Source organism: Dipodomys ordii, unplaced genomic scaffold (assembly GCF_000151885.1).
Source record: "Dipodomys ordii isolate 6190 unplaced genomic scaffold, Dord_2.0 Scaffold119, whole genome shotgun sequence".
In the NCBI taxonomy this organism is placed as follows: Eukaryota; Metazoa; Chordata; class Mammalia; order Rodentia; family Heteromyidae; genus Dipodomys; species Dipodomys ordii.
This window is the reverse complement of record NW_012267335.1, coordinates 1,289,753-1,314,020: the sequence shown is the minus strand read 5'-3', so window position 1 is coordinate 1,314,020 and position 24,268 is coordinate 1,289,753. Positions and strand designations below refer to the sequence as shown.

Genomic DNA, 24,268 nt, shown 5'->3' with positions numbered 1-24,268 from the left:
TATGTGGTGCTGCAGAATTGAACCCAGGGCCTTGAGCATGCAAGGCAAGCGCTCTACCACTGAGCCACCTTCCCAGCTCTAGATGGTATAGTTTGCTGTGAATAATTCATTCAACAAAAATGAGTATCTGAGCTGGTTGCTGATGGCTCACGCCCGTAATCCCAGCAGCTTAGGTGGCTGCGATCTGAGGATACCAGTTTGAAGCCAGCGTGGGCAGAAAAGTCTATGAGATGCTTTATCTCCAGTTAATCAGAAAAAAGCCAGATGTTGAGCTGTGGTTCAAGTGGTAGAGCCACCAGTATTGAGTGGAAGAAAACTAACCAAAAGCATGAGGCCCTAAGTTCAGGCCCCAGGACCAGCACAAACAAACAAAAAAGAATGACTTTCTTGAATGTGAAAAGCCTGTTAAAGTGTCTGGGAATGGTGGCGGGGAAAGGCAGTTTCAGAAATGTGTCTCTGTTCTGTTTTGATCTTCTTACTCAGCTTTGCTCTCCTCGCAACCCTCTCCAGTCTGTTTCCTGCTCTCTCTACCCTTGGGATGGCTGTTGGCTGCCCTTCTCCTCACCCAAGGTCACAGCCTGACCTCCTTGTCCTCTGAGCTGAGCACCTTCCACTTCTTATCTTGGCCTCCTGTTCTGTAAGGCACTCCTTTGTTCTTGAAAGGCGCTATCCTGAAAGGGCCTGTAGAACTGAATCCTTCTGCCCAGGAAGGACTCTCTCGTTTGCCAGTCTTATCTCCCTCACCAATAACTGAAGTGGAAGTAAGAAGGTCGGCTGTGACACCTGAAGGTCTGGGACTGCGGATGAGGGGTGTTCTGAGCATACAGGTCGGGCGTGATACACGGGTTGAAGTGGAGTCTGAAGTTTTGTTCCGTTGTGGAGGCTCCACTTGGCACAGTATTTGCGTGGGGAAAGGCAGGGTGTAAACTGACAGATGGGATTAGGAAAGAGTATTTTTAGGATTGAGAGGCTGAGGGAGGAGCATGTGAAGGTAAAGGCCGGCTGTAAGGGAGACATGGGATGGTCAGCCTGACTCCTGGTGCGGTGCTGGGTGTCTGGGAAGAAGGAATTTGGGGCAGAGGACGAAGGCTGCAGGGACTCTGTGCAAAGGCTCTGGGAGGAGCTGCTGGAAACCCAAGAGGGATGGGCATACTTGGCTGGCTGCAATGTGAATGGCAAAACGATCATTTCACTCTCATATCTGGACTTCTCTCCACTGAGGCATTTGGGCCTCGTGGGGTCAGCCGCCCCCACTACCTTCATGTTCCCTGGGATCAACCCTCACAGCCGCCAGATCCCCCCCCTCTTTTCTATTTCACCCGACACCATGAGCAGAGACCATGGAATTCCTGGTGTCACTGGATGATGGATGAAGGGATTCCCTGAACTTCTCAATTTCTATACAGAATCCTACGGCTGCTCAGGAAAAACATTTCAAGGGGTCTGACAGCAGAATCTCACTAGGAGCTTGTTTTTCTTTTTTGGGATAGAGTCTCTCAGACTTTTCTACCAGGCTAGCCTCAACCCATATCCTCCAGATCTCAGCCTCTTGAGTAGGATTGTACATGTGAGCCACTGGTACTCCAGCTGTTAACTGACCTTTTCCTTGAATACTTTAAAGCCTTATATGTATTTTAATGAGTTAAAACATTACAAACAACATCTGCTTCTGTGTTTCCCCAGCACATCTCTGCCTCCTCCTTTTTTATGTGCTATTTGGAACTTTCATCATTCCTTATTTATTTGCTATGTAATATCTTGGGCCTCATTTTAATCTTAAAAAACACTGTGTGCTTATTTTGAAAGTGTTTTCTAATGTGAATTTGAAGTGAGTTACCTCAGAGTCCACAGTAATCACCTGTATTTGCCTATTCATTCATTAAGCAGCAAAGCAAGAGTACTTCCTAATGTATCAATATCTAAACACACTTACATAATAGTAATTTCCAGCTTTTAACATTGTTTTTCCCTGTATAACTAGGGGAGAAGGGATGGGGGCAGAAGGGAAATAGGAGAAAAATGAAGGAAACAAACAAGTTTGACAAGAAAAGTGTACTCATTACTTTTCTTATGTAACTAACCCCTCTGTAATCCACCTTGACAATAAAATAAAAAATTGTTTTCCTCCACATAATCAATTTCTAAGTGGATTTTATACATATTTATAATAAACAGACCTGTTCATCCACTGTTCAGAAGATAGACCAGTTTATAACAGCTGCCCTCTTTTCTGTTTTTTTTTTTTTGTCAGTCAGTGGTGGGGCTTGAACTCTGGGCCTGAGTGCTGTCTCTAAGCTCTTCAGCTCTAGGTGAGTGCTCTGTCACTTGAGCCACAGCACCACTTCCAGTATTTTGGTGGTTAATTGGAGATAAGAGTCTCATGGACTTTCCTACCCAGGCTGGATTTGAACCATGATCCTCAGATCTCAGCCTCCTGAGTAGCTAGGATTACAGGTGTGAGCCACCGGTGCCTGGCTAGCTGTCCTCTTTTCCAAATTGAGTCCCTCATGAAATCAGCACAATAAACAAAAATCCAGAGTGATTGAAATGCTAGAGAGTAAATCCATCAACCTTTCTACTTTCTCTTTCTCTCTCTTTTTTTTTTTTTTGTGCTGGTTGTGGGGCTTGAACTCGGGGCCTGTGCACTGACCCTGAGCTTCTTTTGCTCAGAGCTAGCGCTCTACCTCTTGAGCCACAGCTCTACTTCCAGCTTTTTGGTGATTAGTTGGAGATGAGTCTCATAGACTTTCCTTCCCGGGGTGGTTTTGAGCCCTGATTCTCAAATCTTAGTCTCCTGAGTAGTAGCTAGGATTATAGGCTTGACCCACCAGGGCCTGGCTCTCCCCGCTTATCTTTTAAGATGTAGAGATGATGTGATGGATGTGATGGATGGGCTGCTGTTCCTCCAAAGAAGGCCCTGGGGCACAAGTCAGGTCAGCTGAACAGGGATTTCCCTCTCCCCCCTTCTCCCGCTTCTTCCAGTTGTCCCTGAGACCTTGCTGAAGAGCCTTGCTCTGAGGCTCTGCGGGCTGTGGGTGTTACCCGGGCCTCCAGCAGTGTGTGACTTCATTCTGTTCTTTCTCTGTGCTGCTCCCTCCGCTGTTTTTGTGTCTGTGGGAGTGGGATGGGCAACTAGTCTTAAGGATGCTTAATGTCTCTGTGACTGTCTGGACCAAAGATTTTTATCTTCTTTCAGGCACAGTTGATTTCCATCTGTTATTATTTTTTTAAGATAAGAAACAGGTCAGAGGGAGAAGCAGCCAGGGCCGTGGGCCGTGGGCCGTGGGACTCGGCTGTGCTTCCATGCAGTGAAGATGTTGGAGGCTCCCTGTGGGGCCAGTGGTAGCACAGCACGGACCCAGTTCAGCTGGTTCTTTTTTCTTTTGTCGGTTGTGGGGCCTGAACTCTGGGCCTGGGCGCTGTCCCTCAGCTCTTCAGCTCAAGGCTAGTGCTCTACCACTTGAGCCACAGTGCCACTAACGGTTTTCTCCGTGGTTTATCAGAAATAAGAGTCTCATGGACTTTTTTCCCTGCTGGGGCTGGCTTTGAACCGCGATCCTCCGATCTCAGCCTCCTGAGTAGCTAGGATTACAGGCATGAGCCACTGGTGCCTGGCCTGCTGGTTCTTTAAGAATGTTCTGTAGGGATCTTCAGTAAGAAATTGTTTTTGTGGATCCTAGGTTACAAGCTGTTTCATTTCATCTTTGTGTTTTTTATTTTTATTTTTTGTAGTGCTGTGATTTGGACTCCCAACCTCACGCTTGCTGGACAGGTACTCTTATCCGAGCCATTCTTCTGTAGTTAACTATTTTTTGGATTAGGATCTTCTTTTTCTGGTGTATGTGTGAGAGAGAGAGAGAGAAAGAGAGATCTATCTATGTATGTATGCCTTCTGTATAGCTGGAATTACAGAGTGAATCAGTACACCTGGCTTGTTGGTTGAGATGAATGCCTGGACTCCCCCAACATCTGATCCTTCTGATCTTTGTAGCTGGAATTACAGGCATGAACTACCATACCTAGCCATTAGGCTTTGCAGATTTTAAATTAATTACTTTCCTATTCAAACCTATTATCTACCTGTATATTATATAGGTATATAATATATAATATATAGCCAAGCATGGTGAAGGATCTTCTTTGGCCAGCTGCCAGGTGACATGGTTCCCAGAAATACTTTCTTGGTGTACTTGTTTTTTTCCTGGTCCTACTGCTTGAACTCAGGGCCTGGGCATTGTTCCTGAGCTCCCATTGCTCAAGTCTGTTGCTCTGTCACTTTAGCTGCAGCACCACCTCTTTATCACAGAGAAGAGTCTCATGGACTTTGCTGCCTGGCTGACTTCGAACCGTGATCCTCAGTTCTCAGCCTCCTGAGTAGCTTGGAATTACAGGAGTGAGCCACTGATGCCTGGCTTTCTTGGTGTGCTTTTGTTGTTAGTCATCTGGAAAATTTCTTATTTCAGATATGGAATGTTGCTACGCTGTCTGTCTTCCAATAATGATCAGTCACAAACTCTTTGGAAACTGCTTCTGCAATGGGTATTGGACAGATGTCACTCAGATGTACAGATGGTATTGCTTTGGGACCTGCTTAGCCATCTTCCCACGAGCAGTCTGAGGCACCCTGGGGCTGAGGTGGCCCTTCCTCTTGGCCATTGTTCTTGGACTAGATTCACTCAAGTCCTGACGGTCGCTTTGGGTCATTCATTTTCACTGCTTTCTAACCTGTGTGTTCATCTTTCTGCCATTTCACCTCCACTAGGCATTTGTAGTCATCTGTCCCTGTGAACAGTTCCTTTGTGAGCATTCTTAGATATGATCAAGATGGGCTCTCAAATATCCAGTGGGCGTGGGGCTGCAGGATGGGGTACTCTGAGGTGTTACTTCGTTAGCTAATGGCAGTTTTGATCGTCTCAGTGACAGCAGCCTCTTTCTGCAAGCAGTAGATAAGAGACGGGAGCAGGCTGCTTCACCTGCAGTCTCTTGGTGCGTCTATTTCCCATTAGTAAGCATTCGTGTGTCTGATTTCTGAAACATCTCAGCTAGACATGAGTGTTGGTGGCACCCACCAATGCTGATGAAAAGGCCAGACGTTTGCTGGATGGCTAAGTGGCTGCCAGTTACTTTTGATCAGTTCCGCTTTTCCTTTGTGTCTGTCATCTTTTTCCATGTGTACTTTCATAGTCTCTGGTTAGGTTTCCCAGTAGGCTTTCTCCCTGTGCTTTGCTAGTTTTCTTCATAAGGGGATTTGTTTCCCATGGTTTTTTTTTTTTAAGTTTCAGATTATGGGATTATTGAGTTTTTTAAACCTGGGAGTCCTGGGGTTGGGGGTCTGAATTGAAGGTACGTGAAAAATGTAGATGTTCAGTTCACATCATACTTAGCAATACTGGGAAAATAGGACAAACATCCTTTTGAATGCACAGCTGCCAAAAAAAAAGAAAAAAAGGGAAAATCTCTAGAACCACATCAGAGCCGCATCCTAGGAGCTGAAAGAAGGGGGCTTCGAACAAAGAATTTGACTGGGCATTTCCCGGTGTCACCTAGTCTACCAGAAACACCAAACACTGTATCTGTCTTACTCTGGGCTGTAGATAGGGAACAAAAACACCCAATGCTTTCCTAAAATTAGAAAATATCAGTATTCATGTCTTGTTCTATGTGTGTGTGTGTGTGTGTGTGTGTGTGTAATTTTCTTTTCTTTTTGGTTGGTCTTGAGGCTTGAACTCCGCCTGGGCGCTGTCCCTCAGCTCTTCCGCTCAAGGCTACTGCTCTACCACTTGAGCCATAGCACTACTTCGGGTTTTCTGGTTATTTATTGGAGATAAGAGTCTAACTGATTTTCCTGCCTGGGTTTGGCTTTGAACCGCAATCCTCAAATCTCAGCCTCCTGTGTAGCTAGGATTACAGGCCACTGGTGCCCGGCTTCTATGTTTTTTTATTTTTATGGTAGTACGGATTGAACCCTGGCTCTCACACTTGGTAGACAGTCTCTACCATTTGAGTCATGCCCCAACTTTTGGTTTTGTATCCTTTTTTCTTTTCTTTTTTTTTGGGGGGGGTCCGGTTGTGGGGGCCTGAACTCTAGGCCTGGGCGCTGTCCCTCAGCTCTTCAGCTCAAGGCTAGCGCTCTACCACTTGAGCCACAGCGCCACTTCTGGCTTTTTCTTTTTTCTTAGGGGTGCTGAGGAATTGAGCCCATGACCTCATGCATGCAAGGCAAGCGCTCTACCACCGAGCCACCTTCCCAGCCCTGTTTTGTATACTTTTGCTGCTGCTTTTATTTTTGAGATAAAAATTTCACTTTTTCCTACCTGTCCTTGAACTCATAATCCTCTTGCCTCTGCATCCTGAGTACCTGTGATTTTAGGTATGCACAACTTGATTCTTAGATTTCTTTTGTATGAAACTCAAGTTCAGAAATCACCAAGTGAATGAATTAGCATAAAACAAAGCAGAACCAATGAGAGCTCTCCACTAAGTAAAGTAATTAGTGTAAGAACAACCTAGAGCCAATGGGAAAAAGAGTCCTGTGCCAAGGCAGAGGGATTTGCAGAAACAGATCCATGGCTGCTGGTTCCCCTTAGCTGTAGTTTCTTAGAATGTGAGCACCTGGGCTTTGTAAGCTCACTATTTGTGGAACAAGGTATAAATGAGCACATAGAAATGGAAGCATGTTTAACATAATATAAACTTCATCCATAAAGTAGGATTTTTAGCATCTTAAGCAATAAAGCCAAGAAGGGGTATTTTGTTGCCCAATGAAAATATTCTATAATTTTCAAACAGTTCTTCTCTTGTTAGGATATTCTACAAATCATGGACCAGCAGACATTTATTGAGCATCTACTGTTCTGTTGGGAAAGATACAGAGAGTCCTGTGTTCTGCCCTTAGGCAGTGTAACTGAGAGGAGGGGACAGTATAAAATAAGTGGTGTTGTAAACTTACACAGTGGTCTTGGGGTTACAGTAGTTGCGAGTTATTCATTTCATCAGAGCAGTTTGTTCAGCGTTCAGTGAACGTTTAATAACTCTTCTTATGTGGTCAACATTGGGCAGATTGTAAGAGGGCCTTGTGTTAATTGTGCACTTGCCCTTGTATTTGGCAGAAATAAAGTCTATGTCTGGTTAATCTCTGTAGCATAATTGAAATTCTCACAGCATCCCAAATACAGAGGATTCTATAATTATCCCATTTAAGACCCTTTTTATTGGGTTGGGAAGTTGGCTCAGTGGTAGAGTGCTTGCCTCGCATGCATGAGGCCCTGGGTTCGATTCCTCAGCACCACATAAGCAGAAAAAACGGGAAGTGGCGCTGTGGCTCAAGTGGTAAAGCGCTAGCCTTGAGCTGAAGAGCTGAGGGACAGTGCCCAGACCCAGAGTTCAGCCCCCATGACCGGATCAAAAAAAAAAAGACCCTTTTTATTGAAATGGAGCACATACATAGAGAACTCACACATAAATGTATATCTCAGTAGACTGTCATGCGCCCCACATATCTGGTAAGTCACGTGCAGAGCAGGGAGAGAAAGAAGATTACCTACGCCACATGGGTATCCTTGTCTCCTTGCAAGTGTTCATTTCAGCCTCAAGACTTAACCTTAATCATGGCTTCTAGTTGCTCTGTGTGTGTGTGTGTGAGTGTATACATCTGTGTATATATACATATATATATATATACATACACATGTACGCGTACATGTGTATTTACCTGTTTTTGTATTTTCTAGAAGTGGAAACATGTAATAGATACTCTTTTTTTGTTGCATTCTATGATATTGCATACAGTTGAAGTTTAATTATCCTCCTCCTGTCTAGTCTTCCATTATCCCATTGTACAGATGGAGAAATGGATCTGGGAGGTCAAGAGCAGCCCATAGTCACATTGTTAGTATTGTATATTCTAGTGCCACTGTGTGTTTCTGGAAGCAAGATTGTTAATATTCTTATGTTTTATCATGTAAATACAGTACAAATATTTTTTGGATCCCTTTCTCAGGGGTATCTAGTATATGACTAGCATGCCATTATTTATACTTTACCATAAAGAAAAAATAGTTTTGATACTTCAAGTGCGTATCGAGGTTTCACTTGTGCCATTGGCTTTATAATTAGTTATGTATCATATAAGGACTTCATGCTTACTCAGCTTGCTAGTCACAGCTGGCACTCTGCTACTTGAGCCATACTTCCCATTCAGTATTTTGCCGATTAATTGGAGATAAGAGTCTCAAGAACTTTTTTTGCCCTGGCTGGTTCGAACCTCCAGATCTCAGCCTCCTGAGTAGCTAGCTAGTTTACAGGCATAAGCCACCAATGCCTGTCTATAACGTTTCTTTTCTAGCCGTTAAGCATTTGCTGAAAATCTTCTGACAAGGACATTGTAGAACCACAAAGATGGGCATCATAGTTCCTGCCCTTGATTGGTGTGTAGTCTCTGCGAGAGATGGGCACGTGTGCATTAGGGTACCTGTGGTGAAATCTCTGTGGATCTGCGAGCTGCTTTCTGCTTTCACAGCAGCAGGAGCCCTGCAACCTGGCCGGCAGAAGGCTGCCTAGAGAGACGGCAGTAGAGCCGGGTTGTGAATAGTGGAATTCCCACCCAGTCTTGTACCCCTCTCAGTGGTGCATCTTATTCCTCATTTCTAGGAGTGAATGCTGCCCGTGTATTGTTAACTTCCTGTCACTGCGACAACGTTTCAGAGGGAAATACTTTAAAAGGAAGGGAGGTCCGTTAATTTTGGCTCATGGCTTTGGTGGTTTCTAACCATGATTTCTCAACCGAGTGACCCGCTTCTAACGTGCCTGCATAGAGAGCTCACTTGTAAATGTATGTCTCAGTAGGCTATCCTGGACAGTTGTGTCCTGGACACAGTGATAGTTTATTAGGATATTCAGCATCTTGTCTAAACCTTTGGCTTCTGTGGATGGCTGCGCACTTCAGTTTTAGCACACATGTTTACTTTATGGACTGTGGCTCTAATGACACCCAGCTTTCAAAGCCGTGGAGGGGATGTGTTGCTTGGTGTGATTGATCAGGAATTCCCGGGACTCTTGAGTTCACTGCTTTGTGCCGATGATGGCTGCAAGGACAGAGCATTCTCCCTGGCCTGGGCTGGGGAGTGTCCCCCTTGATTCAGGCTTCTTGAAACTTGGGGGATTTCCCTGTTGTGGCAGGGTCCCCTTACTTGGGGAGGGCTGCGGGGGAACTGAGAGCCTACGGTAGGATCTCTCCAGTGGTGCCCACAGCTGGGTCTCTGGACAAGGGATAGCAGTCTCAGTAGTCTCAGGTTTGTGGGACCCAAAGGGGCTTCCTGGAGCAGGCCACTTCCGGCCCGCCGGGGATGGGAACTCCATCCATTGCACAGGCCTGCAGCCCTGTGGTTGCTCATTGCTGATGGAGCTTCAACTGTCTCCTCCTTTTGGATGATGGGAGACTTGCTTGATGTCTGAGGAATTTGTTTGATGTGCGGAGGAAGCCTACCTTCTTTTGTATGGACGTTGGGAAACAGCACAAATGGCTAACCATTTTGGGAGCTGTTTAGGACACTCACAAAACGATTGTTCTATGACCAGAAATCACTTTGCATTCTTCTTAGCAACTTTCCAAATTTGTTTATTGTCTCTTAGGTTATTTCCAGAGTTTGTAATGCTTTGTGGGCAGGAAGTAAATACACAAGTCTATCTTGACTGTACTTGTTCATCTTTAAATGTTCTGATTTTTAAAAAGCAGTGTAAAATATCACAACATTCTAGTCATTACATTTCCCAGCAAATCCCATCACTCAGCTGTCTTATTTTGTAGGTAAGGAAACTTGGAAGCCAGTCAGGTGAGGTGAATGCACAGGGGATTATATTGCTAGTGAATTGGAGAATCCACACCTGAGCTCATTTCACAGTAGGGAATCCAATACCTGTTGTCGCTGAAGAGAGCCAAAGCTGTGGTGCAGTGCTCCGGGATTTATAATGCTATCATGCCAGAGAATTTATCCAAGTAAGATACCTGTCCAAATAGGAAAAGAATCTAGTCTTCCATATATCGAGATGGAATGCATGCTATATATTTGATCCAGTTTTAATATTCATCATTCGTTTGATAAATTCTAAAATGACCTACCTTCTCCGTGACCTTAGAAAATATTGCTTCTTGCAAAAGAAAGTTCTATCACCAATGATTATCATACTCATATTCTACTTCAAAGAAAGTCAAGAGTATAATTAAGTCTGGTGACACCACCCAACAAATTAATCTCCTCACTTGGCATCACTGGGGTTTTCATCAAGCAATCTCTGTATACTACACAGACAGCAGCTACTTAAAAACAGCTCCCCATAAAGCCTTCTTTTCCCTTTGTCACAGAGTTGGAGACACTAACTAGTCAGCTGTTTTTAATATATTTTCTTTTTTTTTCTTTATACTTAAATGCTATCCAAAAAAGTACATCTTTTTTGATGGTTTTGGAGTTCAGGCTCAGAGCTTGACTCCTGCATATACTGGGCCATAATTACCACAGAGCTTTACCTGTAGCATTCTAGAACTTCCTGTTGGCAGGGAGATGTTCCTTATGGGATCCAGCAACTTATATAAATAAATGTCTGTTCAGCAGTAATATGTGCTTATTGTAAATCTTAGCTTTTTCTATCACTTTGGTTAACTTGGAAAATTGCTCATGATACTTAACACTGTAGTTGTTTGCAGTTGCTTTGAAGTTTCTAGAGCTGCAGCAGTTTCAAAGTTCTCTGGAGATGTGAGATAGAAGGTGTTTACTTCTTTCTCAGAACCTGGCATGGACAGGAAAGAGGAGTAAACACCAGCTCTGTTTTCGATCTTGGGTGTGGGAGACAGGGAGCGTCTGAGCAGTAGGGCCAGTGGTTAGAGATGGTTCTGGCTCTCATTTACTTTTAACTTGCTTGTTTCTGCTTACTACATTATTCATGCCCAGAGTTTTGGTCTAGAGATTGTCACTACAGCAGTGACCAACATGAATAGGAACAGTCCTAACCTTGAGATTTTATATTTGGGGCTAGTTGGGCCAGTAAGAGGATTTCTGTTCCTCCTCAGGTCGAACGCCTTGTTTTTCTTTCCAAATCCTCTTGTCTCCATCAGCTCTGTATTACTTACATTCCCCTTGAATGTCTCTTCTTTATTGCTGGTCTGCTGAGCTCAACAGCTTCACGGTCTTCTTCCAAATTTGATTTCACCATCTCCTAACTGCTGCCCTAAATCCTACCCTAAGCCAAGCTGTTAGGTGCCAGGCTCTAGCCACAAGTGCTCTCCTGCAGCTCTCTTTTCCTCTTTCTGTTTGTATCTGTCTATTGGAATAGCATACGAGCTAGTATGTGCTTACTACTCACTTGGTCTGTCTGAGGCATGTATTTGGTCCCGTTTCTTAAATCACAGCTCTAGAGCGGTGATCCCTATCACCTGCCCAGATGACCAGGTGGTATCATTCATGCCTCTCTCTCTCTCTCTCTCTCTCTCTCTGTCTCTCTCTCTCTTCCCCCCCTCCATCCTTCCCTCCCTCTCCTCCCTCTCTCTCTCTCTGCCTGTGTCTGTCTCTTTTTCTGCCCTTGCCCTTGAGAAGGTCTTCACAGACCTCATGGGGCACCAGCACACTTGATTTTCTATAGGCACTATTCCCAATTTATGTCATCATCTTCCTTTTTCCTGCTGGCCTTGTGTTCTTAGTATAACTCCCTTGCCCTTCCATTCTAGGAAAATGTTCTTTCCCCATGAGCTGTCCACAAAGTCCTTTTTTTTTTTTTTAACTTACCTCTCTTCTGTATTGCTACACAATCAGGAAGTTCTGATTGTGATATACACAACCGAATTGATTATAAAATATGATTACCCAGGCAGGACTACAGTGGTGTAACTCCTATGAACAAGTAACTTACAGGTCAACAAAATGAATACCAGAAAGTCCTGAAATGTGTGTGTGTGTGTGTGTGTGTGTGAACAAATAGAGACAGGAGGTCTGAGCAAACTCAGATATAAAGTTCTGTGTGCATAAGTGAAAGTGGAATGAGGTAAATTGAGGGGGTGGGTAGGGTTGGGAGAGATGAGGGAGAACACTGTTGCAAGGGTTGACATTCATCAAGATGCATTGTGCTTACAAACTAATGTGCTTAATTGAAACTGTTTGGTACAACTACTTAAAGATACTATTTTGTTTTAAACAGAAGAGGTTTTGAATGTGTTTATACCTTCCAGAAGGGCATAGTAATAAAAGAGCCCTGTGGCCTGAGCGGGAGTAGGATTCTGTGCTAGTTCAGACTGGAGGTGGATCCCTGGGTTTCATCCCTGAATTCACATTGAACAGGGGGGTGCCTCTGTGCCTTGTTGTGCACATCTGTAAGATGTGAGGAGCAACACACAGAGTACTCACTTGGAGCAGAGACTGGCCCATAGGAATGCAAAACAAGAGATGGGTCACTGTTCACAGTTAAGCCACTTGGAAGCACTGCCCTTACGGTTGATGGTTTTACAGTTTCTTCATGCTGAGCAGCTCCTTACATGATCTTGGCCCGTGGACTCATGGGCTTGATTCTACTCATAGGATCTTTTTGTACAATTTTATATGTAAATGTAAGAGTCTTCAGGAGTAGTTCTCGGTGTGGAAGGGGTGGTTTTTAATTGTCTGGCCTTGTACCTGGGTCATCACTGGTGGCCTCTGTTCCCCACTTCATGGCTCCATTTCAGGAGTAGCTCAGAGGCGTGTGTGGCCTCCTCCTTCCTCCCCTCCCCTCCTCGTGTGACTGAGCTGCGTGAGGTGAAGCACCAGACAGCCTTGCTGTGGCCGTCTGTGGGAAAGACATGAGTCAGGCCATCCCAATTCTCTTGAGAAATTAAATTTGGGAAGTACGAAGGGAACAGCAGTGAGGGCTGAAGTTGAAAGAATCTGTGAAGGGCTTTGAGTCAGCCACCTTCAGTGACAGCAACAGATCAGATGTAGAAGACAGATGTGACAGCTGGCACATGACAGGGAAAAGTAAGCACAGAGAAGCGAGCTACTGGCAGAGGCCCAGAGACAGAATTCCAGGACAGCAGGACAGCAAGTTCTTTCTCATGGCAAGTTGTTCACTTTTTTAAGAGTTATCTGTGATTGTGTGTGTGTGTGTGTGTGTGTGTGTGTGTTTTGATTTGTTTTCATTTTGCAGTTGTTAGGCTTGAACTTAGGGCCTAGGCTCTGTCCCTGAGCTCTTTTGTTCAAGTTGGTGCTCTACTGTTTTGAGTCACAGCTCCATTTCTGGTTTTCTTGTGGTTAGTTGGAGGTAAGAGTCTCACAGACTTTCTTTCCCCAGGCTGGCTTTGAACTGGTGTCCTTCTGAGTAGCTAGGATTACAGGCATGTGCCATCAGCACTCAGCTATGTTCTTTATTAGTGGATATAATTGTACAGCTCCTTCCTTCCTTCCTTCCTTCCTTCCTTCCTTCCTTCCTTCCTTCCTTCCTTCCTTCCTTCCTTCCTTCCTTCCTTCCATCCATCCTGGTGCTTGAACTCATTGCCTGAGTACTGTCCCTGAGCTTCTTTTGCCTAGGCTAGTACTCCACCAATTGAGCCACAGCATCACTTCTGGCTTTTTGTGTTTATGTGGTATTGAGGAATTGAACCCAGGGCTTCATGCCTACTAGGTAAGCACTCTACCACTAAGCCACATTACCAGCCCCAAACAGTTGTTTCCATTGTGATATTTCTATACATGCCTGTAATACACTCTGTTCAGATTCACTGTTTTTCTTTTTTTTGTAGCTTTTAGTGAATTTCATTGTTTCCATATATACATATGTATGCATATGTATACATACATATATATGATGCACTAAAATCATACCTCCCTCACCATCTCCTTCCCCCTCAACAGCGTTTCTTTCATATTTGTATTGCTATTATTATTATTTTAGGTCTACTTTTCACATGAAGGAAAACATGGTATTTGTCTTTCTGAGCAAGACTTATATTGCTGATGATATCTTTAGGTATTTTCCTTATTCCTTATTGCTGAATAATATGCCATTGTGTACATATACCACATTAAAAATCAGTTCATTTGTTGATGAGTATTTAGATTGATTCCATAGTTTGGCTATTGTAATAATACTGCTATAAACATGTGCATGCAAGTATCTTGATTGTATGCCAAGTCACATTCCTTTGGTACTTGGCCCTAATAGGGCTGTAGCAGTGTCTTTTGTGTTAAATTTTTTATTGTTATTATAAAAGTAATGAACATACAAATATCTTATGTTATATAAGTCAGGTAATAAGTACATTTCTTTGTGGATAGTGTCTTCCCTTCCCTTGCTCTCTCTCAGTTTTTTTTTTGTCGGTCGTGGGGCTTGAACTCTGGGCCTGGGCGCTGTCCCTCAGCTCTTCAGCTCACGGCAAGCGCTCTACCACTTGAGCTACAGCGCCACTTCTGGTTTTCTAGTGGTTTATTGGAGATAGGAATCTCACAGTCTTTCCTGCCCGGGTTGGCTCTGAACCACGATCCTCAGATCTCAGCCTCCTGAGTAGCTAGGATTATAGGCTTGAGCCACCAGCGCCGGGGTCTCCCAGTTTTTTTCTCCGATTCCTCACCCACAAATTGTGTAGTTCATTTTCGACATAATGTCTAATGAGTACCACTGCTGCATGTGTTCACCCTTTATCCTTTCATTTTTGTGCTCCTTGTTATCCTCCTAACGACAGATACATGAACAAACAAGACAAAAAAGAAAACAGCAACAACAATAGCAGTCTTTTTTTTTTTGTAATTTAAACATTTATTGTTAGGAAAATATTGAAGCGTTGGATGGAAATGGGGGAGTTGCGCGGCAGCTTTGGTTGTGGCTGGCAGGCAGGGACTCTAGTGCCATTGGTGATCCTTCGACGGAAAGACTAGTGGAAAGGCTCACATTCGTGAAGCCAGATGAGCACCTGATATCTAAGTCCTGCTAATATTGACTTTGGGCCTGAGGAATACCCTGTGGTTAACAAAGTAACTTGTCTTGACATTACTCCTGTTTGTGGGTTTGTTTTTGTTTTTGTCTTAGAGCATTTTGGAAACCACTTTGTTTGCCAAGTTGCTATATTCAGTACCAGAATGTTTGAACAATATTATGTTTTGTCATGGAGCTTAACATCCTTGAAAACAGTATTTGCAGATAGCATTCTCATATTGTCCTGTTTTTAATCTGTAGAGACAGACCCCTTTTCAGCTAAACAATAGAGATGTATTGTCTCACTATTGTGGAGACTAGATAAACATGATCGTAGTAAGGCTGGTTCTTTCTGCAGGCCCAGGGAAGGCCCAGGTATTTCTCCCTGGTTTATATGTGGCTGTCTTTTCTCTTTATCTCTTTCTCTTGTCGTGTTTCTTGTCCAAATTCTCCCTCCTGCCCAGGTTTTTTTTGGGGGGTGGGGGTCGGTCGTAGGGCTTGAACTCTGGGCGCTGTCCCTGTGCTCTTCAGCTCCGGGTGAGTGCTCTCCCACTTGAGCCACAGTGCCACTTGCGGTTTTCTGGTGGGTTATTGGAGATAAGTGTTTCATGGACTTTCCTGCTTGGTCTGGCTTTGAACCTCAGATCTCAGCCTCCTGAGTAGCGAGGATTACAGGCGTGAGCCACCAGCACCCACCCTTCCCCCCTCCTCCCACTTTTTTTTTTTTAAGTGGTTTTCCTGGGGCTTGAACTTGGGGTCTGTGTTGTCCCTGAGGCTAGTGCTTTACCACTTGAGCCACAGCTCTGCTTCCAATTTGGTGTTTAATTGAGCACCAAGAGAGACCCATAGCCTTTCCTGACTAGGCTGGCTTCAAACTGTGGTTCTCAGGTCTCAGCTTCCTGAGTAGCTGGGATTTCAGACCGGAGCCATTGGCACCAACCCCTTTTAATAGTACCCCAGACATACTAGTTTAGGATCTTCCCTTAAGACCTCACTTTAACTGAATACTCTGTCGGGGCCCCTTGTCCCTATAAGAACGTGTTCTAAGGAACTTAGGGTCAGGTCAGACTTCAACATGTAAATTTCAGAACAACATCATTCAACCCATAAGAACAAGAACACCCTACCAATTACCACAGTACTTACAAACAGACTGTTTTAGCATTGAGGCAAAGGAGCTTCAAAGGTGATGATACCCTTTGGGAAGTTTTTTTTTTTTTTGGTTGGTCGTGGGGCTTGAACTCTTGGCTTGAGCGAGTCCCTGCGCTCTTCAGCTCAAAGCCAGCGCTCTACCACTTGAGCTACAGCACAACTTCTGGTTTTCTACTGGTTTATTGGAGATAGGAGTCTCACAGTCTTTCCTGCCCGGGCTGGCTTTGAACTGCGATCCTCAGATCTCAGCCTCCTGAGTAGCTAGGATGACAGGCATGAGCCACTGGTGCCAGGCTCCTTTGGGAAGTTTTGCATGTAAACCCCAGAATTATTACATTGAGATTGAGTCTCACCAGTCATTGGGAGAGTTTCCAAGAAACTTCTTGAAACCAACCATCACCATCTCTTGCCTGGATTAGGGCAATAGCCTGCTGTCTTAGATTCTTTGTTGCGGTGACCAGTTCCTCAGAGAACAACTTATTTAAATGGCTCCCGATTTGTGACTTGCCTGGTTTCAATTCATGGCCGGCTGGCTGCCTCCCTTTTGTCTGGGTTGTGGTAAGGCAGACCATCATGGTGGAAGAGCAAAGTTGCTCACCTGATGGCAGTCAGGAAGCAGAGAGAGGAACAAAGGGGCCTGGGATAAGTGATGGCCCTCAAGGGCTTCCAGTGTCACCTCTCAGTAATGTCATCAAGTTATGAATCCATCAATCAATGAATCTGTTGATGATCTAGTTGCTTCTCAGTGATGAGAGCCATCCACTGAGGATCAAGCCTCAGTAGGTGAGCCGTGTGTGTGTGTGTGTGTGTGTGTGTGTGTCTGTGTGTGTGTGTAGGCACTTCCCATCCAAACCTTCTTTCTCACCGCTTTGCTTGACCACTTCTCTCACCACAGCACCTGGGATGTTCCAGGCAGACATCACATCTTGTTACTGTGCTGCTTGGAGGTCTCCACAGCCTGGACAGACCTTCCATCATCTTTGACCTTCTTATGTACTACTCTGCCAATCCATCTCTCAGCCAGCTCCAGCTACTCTAGCCTTTTGCTGTCCCAGTAGCAGGCCTACAAATGGCTTACTCAGAGACTTTCCCAGTTGCCTGGTTGGCTGGATTCCTTGCCTCCTTCAGGCGATTGCTGAGATGCCGTCTTCTCCATGAAGTCTACTCTTGCCTGCCCAAGTGTTCTTCCTCCTCCAATGTTTCCTCCTCGTTTTCATGTCACTCACCTGAGGCCAGCATGCATGTGATCGCCATCTAGGTTTTCTTAAGGATTCCTGCCACTCAGCTTCTTTGCCACATTCAGTACAGTTGACTTGCTGCTCTGCTGCCTGTACCTTGACATGAACAGTTTTCTGGAACCTGTTCTTGGGTCCTGTCCTCTTTTGCCCCCAGTGAAATTGGAGGGGGGGGGTCATGTGCCGTAACAACCTTCCAGCTTAGGATGTGGACACTTGGGGTAAAGCAATTTGCTTGTGGAGAAGGGGACATCCCATGTTAGTTTGTGGCATTTCAATGATTTTCAGTTTGTAAGGAGTAAAGCTACTGATCTGACCTTCTACCTTTGCGCTTTGCCCCAAGCCACAGACCTGAGAGGGAGGCAGCATTTCACACTATTTGAAAAGGCTTTTTTCTTTAAAAAGGGTTTTTTTTTAAATGCCAGTCCTGGGGCTTGAATTTAGGAACTGGGCATTATTCTTGAAGTTTTGCTTAAGGCTAGCACTCTACCACTTGAGTCACAGATCCACTTCTAGCTTTTTTGGGTGGTTAATTGGAGATGAGTCTGGGCTGGCTTTGAACTTCGATCCTCAGGTATCAATCTCCTGAGTAGCTAGGAGTGTGAGCCAGGCATCTAGTGGATTTTTTCTTTTAATAAATGATGCTGCCTCTAATTTTCTGTCTGGTTTGTTTCTTATAAAATAGGGTCATTGGAGTAGTTGTCTCTAAGATAAAATTTGCAGCCAAGTTACTTTATTAGATCAGGAGTTAGATATGTGAATCCAGTGATTAGAAGATAAAAGAGATAGTACCTGCACTGGTAACTAGAGAATTTGAGGGACTAAAATTTTAGTGAAGGAATAGCCAAATCTTTAGGATCCCGGTTTCTAATATTGGCATTCAGGCAATTTGCTGGAAATGCCAAACTTGAGAGCTCACCAGCATCCCTTGTTTGCTATGATGTTTTCTTGGAGAAGGTGGGCATATGAGTAAATCACCGGGGATATTCTTCATACTTAGTAATAATTTCTCTTTACCTCTAACACATACATATGTGTGCACATATGCATATAATACCACGTACATGCAGACAAGAGAATGCACGCCCTTTGCCACTTTTTCTGTGGTGAACTGTTAAACTGTTGAACTGTATATTCAGGAGCACTTGTGAGCTCCATTCCAGGAATAGGGTCCTGACATGTGTTAGGAAGAACAGACCAGGGTTCTTGTTAAATTGGGCTGGTTACCCAGTGTTGTGCCTTGCTCATTAGGCTGTGCAGGTGGCGGATGCTGCCCGTGGCTTTTGGGTTGTTTTCTGCAGCGTGTGACCTCATTAGGGATCTCTGAGAGGTGATGACTAGTGGAGCAGGTTCCTGGCCCACCTTCACATGAGCAGCTTTGCTTTATCTCTGTGGTCCACTACTTACTGGTTGTATGTATGATCTGGGATGAGCAAGCTGCTTCTCCTGTGCCTGTTTCCTCCTCTGTCACAGGGACATAACAATAGCACCTGTCTCAGTGGACTCTGGTAGTTGTGATGACTAATGTGTGATGTCTCACTTCTCCTCCAGCAAATTACTCTACCCAGAACCCCCATCTGCTGTCCGTAACCGTGAAGGGAGTATGGTGGGCAGGTTAATCGTCCTCCAGAGATGTTCCGTGTGAATCTCTTGAAACCTATACTATTTTCACATGGCCAAAGAGAAAAAAAAGATCTTCCAGGTGTGATTAGGGAGGTATTCCTAATTGTCCTAAGGGCAGACATAATCGCAGTAGCCCTGAAGGAGAGAGAGATGTGAGGACCAAGCAGAAGCTCAGTGGTGGCGGGGGCAAATGCCAAACTATTTGGGAAGACTAGAAGTTTGATTCCTAGAAGGAATGCATTCAGAAGGAATGCATTTTTATTTTAGCCCCAGGATACCCATTTTAGACTTGGAACTTCCATGACCTACAAGCTAATACACTTGCATTATTCTGAGTCACTATATTGGTAGTAATTTGTGGGAGCAGCAAGAGGAAATTGATGCAATGTGTTAGCTGTCTTAACCTGTTTATTTTATTTTTGTGCATGTGTTCTTACTGATATCTATCTGTCTGTCTGTCTATCTGTCTATCTGTCTGTCTATCTATATTTATTGATTTTTTGCAGATCCTTAGGCTTAAACTCAGAGCCTGGGCACAGTCCTTAATCTTTTTTGCTCAAGGCTAGCACTCTACCATTTGAGCTACAGCTCCATTTCCAGCTTTTTGATGGTTAATTGGAGATAAGAGCCTCCTGGACTTTTCTGCTCCAGCTGGCTTCAAACTGTGATTTTCAGATATCAGCCTCCTAAGTAGATATGAAGACAGGCATGAGCCACCAGTCCCCCGCAGATTATATCTATATCTAAGTCTCTATCTGTATCTGTATCTGTGTCTATATCTGTATCTATAGACATATATGACTACATAATTATATAGCTATCAATGGATATCTCTGACAGTCTGTATATTATCATATCTATGTCAGTCTGTCTGTCTGTATGTCGATCTATCTGTCTGTCTGTCTATGACAAAATTTGTGGTCAGTAGGCTAGGTGATTGGCAGTTTCCCTTTCTCATAAAGTATCCTATTGTAGCAGGCACATTTCTCTGACTGCCTAGCTCAGAACCTAGCTGCAATTGACTGATTCTACTCAGTGTACACAGTGATTGGATTGTGATGTGTGGTTTAGGGAAGGCCGATGATGTTCTCCAGTGTGGGCATGACAATGGATTTACTCCAGTTTCAAGTTTTTTTTTTTTAAACATAGTTACTTGGATGTTTTGGTGAACACTTGGCATCACTTCTGCATCATATTAGATTTTAAGCCTTGCACACTACATTGATAGTGCATTTGTAATTTGTCTTCAGCTCCCTCAGTTTATCACTTCAAGTCATCCTAGTGACTTGAGTGTTGTTTATTCTATGACTGAGAAGAGCTCAAGAATAGATACTCCAGGCAGGCTTGTCTTGGGGAGTTAAGGCTAGAAGTGCTTTAACTTGATGGCTCCAGCAATGGTTGGCTTATGAACTGCTACCAAAACAAGCTGTGATTTGGTGTTCAAGTCTAGACTAGACAAGTTATGCATTCTGTACTCACAAGATGTTTGTACCATTCTTTAAACCACAAAACAAGTAATTTCCTTTCTTTGTTGACTTGCAGAGAAAAGCTTCAATGTTGTTTTTACATATAGTGCAGGTTTTTGTCAAAATTGGAAAACACAAGGGAAACATGGGGCTAGCCCATGGTCCTGGAAGAATTTTGTTTTCCAAGTTATTTAGCATTATTTCTTTGGCAAGAAACTGGCATGATAGACACCAAGTTCTTAGGAGTGTAAACCCAGTTCTTTAAGTTTAGTTGGTAAATTTTGGTGTGCAGAGAGCAGAGTTTACTTGGCAGACTTTGGCATAGTTGGTAATCTTTATTTCAGTCTCTACATGCAGAAGAATGTGGGCATCTAGGTGCATTTTCTCTACTTCAAAAAAAAAAAGCTTTGGAGTTCAATGTGATACGTCAAGAATCCTGGAGTTCCAGTTTAGTGAGGGAGGAAAGGCATTTACTCATTGTTTGTTTACATTTCAAGCCTAGGGTTATGGAACATGCCGCCTCTCTTCATGGATTCCCCTTGCAGTCTCACGCCTGCGGGAGTGGAAGTTGTATGAAACTTCTGATGTTACAGGGCACTGATTTAACATACCCACACTGTTGCCCAGAACTATAGTCAAGGTATACATGCACCCTGAGCTTCCCATCCACTTGGGCCAGATAGCCACACAAAGTAGATGTCAGTGTTGTAAGAAACCATTCTCCCCATTTGTAGCATTATCAAGCAGTAGCAATTTGGACCAGGTTCTGGAGGCTCTCCAAACTCGAATTCAAATTCTAATTGGTACAAAGGGTCATTAGTGTTTATTATGAATACCTACATGACAAAGCTCCTAACAGAAGAAGTGGACAATTACATCATACCAAGATTAAGTCATAAAGAAATAGAAAACTTCGTAGATCAAGTAGACAGATTCCTGGACACATACACTTTACCAAGATTGAGTTATAAAGAAGCAGAAAGCCTTAACAGACCAATAGCAACTGAACTACACTCAAGGTAGACTGTTGGTATATATAGCAACTTGGCAGGATTTCAGGAGCATTATGGTGAATAAAAGTGCCCAGTTTTACAAAGTGAAATAAAGTGATGATAAGAAAATGAGATATGCACCTTCAGAAGAATGAAACTAGACTTCTGTCTTTTACCAGCTGCAAAAATCAACATGATTAAACACTTTAATATAAGACCTGAGAAATTATCCAGCCTATATTTTCTGTCTTGTTTTGTTGGTTATGAATCTCAAAACACAGGCCTGGAAAACTGTGCAGTAGTGGCAAGTTCATTTGAAGATCAAGCTCTGTTTATTACTGAAATTGGGTATGCTTTTTGTGCACAGTCAGGCTTGACATGAGCCCCCTAGTGTATACCAGCTTTGAAGGGATGTTCAGAGCATGTTCACTTGGGGTCTTCAGGGATTCATAGAGGTGAGGGATGGGTCATGGAGGAAATGCCTATGAATTTTCATTTAGTAGAATTCTAGATTAGAGTCATGTAGAGAAGAGAACAGTTTCCTGTCAAGTGAGGTCTAGACAAAGGAACTGGGGATGGTGAACTGTCCTGAGAGGCACAGTGGTGTTACGAAAGGACTTTCATGAAGTACCAGACCCTCGAGACCTGGTCCTTACTGCTGGCTGTCTGAAGGGCTCTGTGACCTTGGTCAACTTGCTAATTTATCTTTTCTTTTTTTTTTTTTTGGTCTGTCATGGGGCTTGAACTCTGGGCTTGGGTGCTGACCCTCTGCTCTTCAGCTCAAGGTGACTGTTCTACCACTTGAGCCACAGCACCACTTTTGCTTTTCTAGTGGTTTATTGGAGATGGAGGCTCATGGAGTTTCCTGCCCAGGCTGGCTTTGAACTGTGGTCCTTATATCTCAGCCTCCTGAGTAGCTAGGATTACAGGCATGAGCTACCGGCACCCGGCCGCTAATTTACCTTGAATGTGACTTACCTCATTTGTATGTGTATCTTTTAATTTTTTTTTTGCTAGTATAAAGGTGATGTACAGAGGGGTTACAATTATATGTCAGGTAAAGAGTATATTTGTTTAAGGACAGTGTCACTGCTTCCCTGGCTCTGTGTGTGTGTGTGTGTGTGTGTGTGTGTGTGTGTGTTGACAAAAGGATGATACCAACACTTACCTTGCCACCTCAGCTACCTTGTAGCTCAGTGAGTATAAGGTGTATTTACCATGGGTAAGGCCCTCCTTGGGTCTGATACCCAGCAACCTACTTTCAAGACATGGTACAGTTCTGCAAAATTGTACAACAAGTATCTATCCTTAGATTCTCTTTACTCCAGTGAGATTATGAGCTCAAATAATCCCTGCAAAGATCCAGCTGTATCACTTGCCTTCACATAGAAGTGAAACCCTGCCTGGCATGCGATCATGATTCACTTGCAGCTCCATAACTTTGTGACCCAGATTTGCGGCGTACAGGAATTCCTTAGCTTACTTTGAACTCCACGTAAGAGAGTCTCCTGCCCCTGGCTTGTCTTTGACTGTCACAGTGCTGAGTCCCGCTGTGGATTTTCTAGTACATGGCTACGAGTACTCTTGCTCATGTGCGAGAGTTTTCTCTGAGAAATTTACCAACATCTCTGGGTTGTAGGACATAGTCAGATTTACCAGGAAATGGCACACTGATGAAAAAAGTAATTATGCCAGGGTTTCCCCCTCTCTGGCAGTGTAAACAGTTGTTTCCTCACACAGAGTCATCTCAGCTCTTGGAGCTGCCAGTGTCATTAACATTTGCCAGTTGCATGAGTGTTGTATTGAGGAGTCTGGAAATGTTAATTTTTGGGTTTTTGATTGCTTTTGACTTCAAGTACCTTTTATGTGGCTGTAGGCTATTTGAATTTACTTCTGTGAAGTGTCACTTCAGTTGTGTCCAACTTTTTGTTTTTAACTAGGGTTTTGACTTTCTCCATTGATGTCTAGTAAATATATGTGTCTTGTAGATATGTCCTTAACCTCTATCTTTTATGTCTTGAATTCTAACCCAGTCAGAGTTTATTAGACTCTGCACATTATCTATTTCTTTAGAAGTCATCACACCAAAGCCTCTTGCTAGCTCTTGCTTTACCACTGAGTCACGCTCATCTGTAGGCTTATTTAAGAAGTCGTTTGCCGTGATTCTCTTAATCTCTAGATGATGATGCGTATTCTTTTGTAGAATTGCTTTGTGTGCCATTTAATCTTGGCCTTCAGTTACCTAGCTCCCTGGTGCTGTTTACCATGAACATTCTTGGTAATCCTTTGGGGTTTCTCTGGCTGTGGTGACTATTGGTCAGTTGGGGCACTGGCTGGCTGAGTTTTGCACACCCTCTGCTTGAAGCTGTGGTTGGCAGTCTGGTCTCATGAAACTCTGACAGGACTGTCAGGTATGGGCACTCCTAATCCTAGCTTGAACTTTGGGAGCAGGCAAGCTCTGACTTGAGTGAGCAGGGACAGGGTATAAGGGCTTTAGGGAAATGAGGTGAAATAGATCTGGGGAAGAACTAGTGGGTGAGGGAATAAATGATTCCCCAGGAATCTGTACCAGGGCATGGAATAGAACAGAGGCCGCCCAGAGGGTATGCCAGGTAGAAGATGGTGGAAGCATGGTTGTTCCTTCTCAAAATGGAGGGGAGGGGAGCTCTCCATCTCGTCTTAGCAGTGTAACATTTTCCTTAAAGGCATTAGATTGAAGCAGGCAGGGAATGTCTGGCCCTTGGGCTGTATGAACCCACAAAGTCATGTTGTACATGGTGAAACAGATGGGTGTACTTCTTATATGCTGCTGCTTGTTAGCTGCCCGAGGGCCATCTGCTTATAGTGATAATTTGGTGTGACCTGGGAATGGTCTCAT

The 24,268-nt window shown here is 43.9% G+C and overlaps 1 protein-coding gene across 1 annotated transcript in view; it reads left to right on the top strand.

Annotated features, from left to right (window-relative positions):
- The window catches only part of Arhgap10 (Rho GTPase activating protein 10), a 206,891-nt gene that overhangs the window by 33,692 nt on the left and 148,931 nt on the right, over positions 1-24,268 (top strand). The window lies entirely within an intron of this gene.